Here is a 3,702-nt window from a genome sequence, read left to right on the forward strand (position 1 = left end):
TAATATCCTTGTTGTTGTGTAATACCGTGACCCACCCTGCACTCCTCTTTCCTCTTCTTCATTTCGAAAGCAGCAACAACAACAAACAATATCAGAAACCGTACAAACACCATTTTTAGACCTCCAAACCCAGATTTCGACTCCATTCTCCCACCGTTTCCTCTAAATCTTACACCATCCTCTTCCTCGTTCCTTCCTCATTCTTTTAAGGTAAGAAAGCTTCGATTTTGTTTAGTTTTCAAAAATGTTGTCTTATGACAACTCGGTTTCTTGACTCGAATGACCCGTTTTCTTACTCTAGTGGCAAGCTTGAAGACCCGGAGGGAAGCTCATGCTATTTTTGACGTTTTTACTTGGAAATTCGAGGAGTTAAGGTAACGGTGATAGGTTACTTGACAATGAGTCGATATTTCGCCCTTTCTACGCGGTTTCTATTTGTTTATCGTAAAGTTTGAGACTTTATATGTTTCCTCGTGTTTGGAATCGATTCTTGTAGCATTTATGGTTAACTTACTTGGTATTGTGTCCCACGGCTCGTCTTCCTTGCTATCGGTTGTCAAAAAAATTTGGAAGGTGCTTTCTTTCTTGCTGAGTGCGTTTTACATACGAGTTGATTGTTTTTCTGAGCTTTTTTAGCGCAGGAATTTGTTGGTGTTCGTTGCTGCTAAATTCGTACTCAATCCGTCTCGTATTCGTCTTTTGTATTTCGTCTGAAATCGTGCATTGTTGGCTGCTCACCCCTGTTTTTACCCTCCTTTTTCTGCTCGTGCTCTCTGTTTTGGGATGGATTAAACGGTCCCTTAGGTCTGTTCTTCCTGCTTGTGTATTTACCTAATGTCGTCACTTGTGTACCCGATATTTTTCCGCTTGAAAACCTCGGTTTTTAGACTGCTGGTGCCTTATTTTTTTACCGTGTGTAAGACTGCCTTACTTCCTTTTTTGAGAGCCGTTTTCTGCGGTTGAGTGGTGGCGTGAAGGGTTGGGTTTAGCCGCCGTTGTGGGCTGACCAAGGTTGGCAGTGGCCACGGCAGTGGCAGTGGGTTGCACGACCTCAACCGTGGCTTGGCAGTGTCGGTTATTGGTCAGGAAGAATGAGTCGTATGACCACCTTACCTTCTTCTTTCATTTTGCCTTAAGTTATTCATTTACTGAATAATTATTGGGCTCATTATGTTTTATATGTTGGGCTCACTTTCTTATATTCTTTGGACTCACCTCTCTCATATTCTTGGGCTAACCACAAGCATGTTTTTGGACTCATTTCCTTGGTGTGTTTAGGCTCACAACCATTAAATTTTTGGGGTCACCACAATTTAATGGTTGGGCTCATTTTACCACTCGTATTGGATTTGTTCGCGTTCCGTAAATTTTCACATGACGTAATTTATTCATTACTAATTGTATATTTTATTTAGTTATTAAACCGACATGTTTAGTTATGAAATGAAATATTTATTAATATAATACAAGTATGAGATATTTATTATAAATAAGTACTTGTAAGATTCATATCCTTGATAATGTCTTGCATTATTTGGTTGTGAGAGTCTTGGTCCTATCGGATACTAGAGGTGAGCTATAAGCCCTCTAGTTGCGATATGATCGTCGAGATTGATGTTCTCATCCGTACTTATGGTGATATACAAGCCATAAGTATGAATGTGACATTAGTGATTCCGTGATATGTGACATTCTATCGTGTTTATATTTGTATAAGCAGTCTTACTCTTATTGTGACTCAAGTGTGACGTTTTACATTTTGTGACGACTTGACATTCCTTATTTACCCTTTCAGACCTTTGGTTACGGATATGTGTGCCATGTTTTCGGATTGAGTTATTGATACCCGTCGTGAGGTGTCGAAAAGAAATTTATAATCTCCAACTACAACTATAGTTAGCGGCAGTCGGGTCAAACCACAGAGAGGCAGATGTAATTCTTAGCTGTCTTAATTTCGGTCTAAGGTAACAATAAAGTGGGGGTTTTTGATTTGAGTTGATCTATAGCTAAAGGCAAATAAAACACAATAAGCTAAATAAACTGATGAAAACAGATATTAAAAGGGTGCAAGGATGGTCGGTTCACTATAGTTTCGGCGGCAGCAAACTAGGTAGGTCTAAAACAATCACGTGAGACGGGAAAATAAGAGGTCCTCTCGGTCCACTTTCACAGGTAGCATCTTTCGATCTCGCTACAGGTCCCTAATACCACTAATACTGACTTTCGTCCTGAAAAGTGACTAAAAATCTAAACTATACCTATCTTTCGATCTCAGCAAAGTTTAGTCATTTTAATTGGTAGTCTAATAACCTTCCCTATCTTTCGATCTAATGGGTCAGTCAATTACTAAGCATTCAACTAGTCGCATGCATTCGATTCGTTGAACAAAACAATTAAAACGTAATAAAGCTCACGAGGTTAGTCGATCGACCGGGTAGGGTGGTCGATCGACCAACACGCGATTAGGGCTCCCTAATTCTAATGCCGCTTACACTATAATTCCCCTACATCCTAGCACAATTAATTTAGCTACTCATGCTAGAAATAACTACAACAATAAAATTGACTAAATAATCTACTGAATTCATGCTTAAACTGATTAAATGAACGATTAACATAAAACAATAAATTGGCTTCAGGAGATCTAACTTAGCAATTCTATGCTATGAATGAAAACAATAAACGAAATATCAGAACAGAAGAATACCGCGTATAGGAATTGTAGAGGAAAGATCAAACCTGATTGCAAAAGTAAACATTATTGACGAAAGAATGAACTAAAAATAATCTATTGAATTGTATGTATAGAACTTGATGAATAAAACTGGATGCCAAAACTGAAACCTAAAGCTACGTTATATAGGAATATAACGTCACACTTATTCCTAAACCTAAGAATACATTGGGCTTTCTAATTCTCGATCTTTTATTTTGCGTCAGACCCGTTGTTCAGTCGATCGACCATAAGCATCAGTCGATCGACCAACTTGCGCTGTACAGAGCTTCAGATATGTCGTGCTCGTCGATCGACCATGTAGGTCGATCGATCGACCAAGGGTGCTTTGTCATGCACTGCATTCTGTCGATTCCTGCAGCGCGCACCGATATTAAAACAGCTGCCATTTCTTCGTTACTTGGTCAAATAAGGCGTTCTACGCAGCGTTGGAAAGCTAAGAGGATAAGATTTCACCTCAAATTGGAATCACTCAATTATCAGCTATAGAACTCGAGATATTGCCATCTAAAGCAGGCTGCAATAATGTGAAGTGCTTCTTTGCTTGTTAAACTCGTACGCACCCATGCTTTTGCTATCTTTAGGCCTTAAAACACGCACCAAGCTCATTCCTCGAGTCACTACTCCATGTCAAATGCAATGCTAAGTACTTAGGGACGGATTTAGCTCGACTTCTACTCATTTCCGCATAAATCTACAATACTACATAAAAATACAAAAGTAGACAAAATGGGGCAAATAGTAGCATAAACTACATAAATGAGCTCTGAAATGCGTGTAAAATAGGGCGTAAAACGTCATATAAAAGACACGCATCAAACTTCCCCAAACCAAACCCTTGCTTGTCCCCAAGCAAGAACTAGACTCGATCTAAAAGAACGAGTTCAATCTCAAAGCGAAATGCAATTGAATAGCCTAAACCAATTTAATGCAATAACTAACAATCAATTAGCAAATGAATCATGCAA

The sequence above is a fragment of the Silene latifolia genome, chromosome 2, assembly GCF_048544455.1.
Source record: "Silene latifolia isolate original U9 population chromosome 2, ASM4854445v1, whole genome shotgun sequence".
In the NCBI taxonomy this organism is placed as follows: Eukaryota; Viridiplantae; Streptophyta; class Magnoliopsida; order Caryophyllales; family Caryophyllaceae; genus Silene; species Silene latifolia.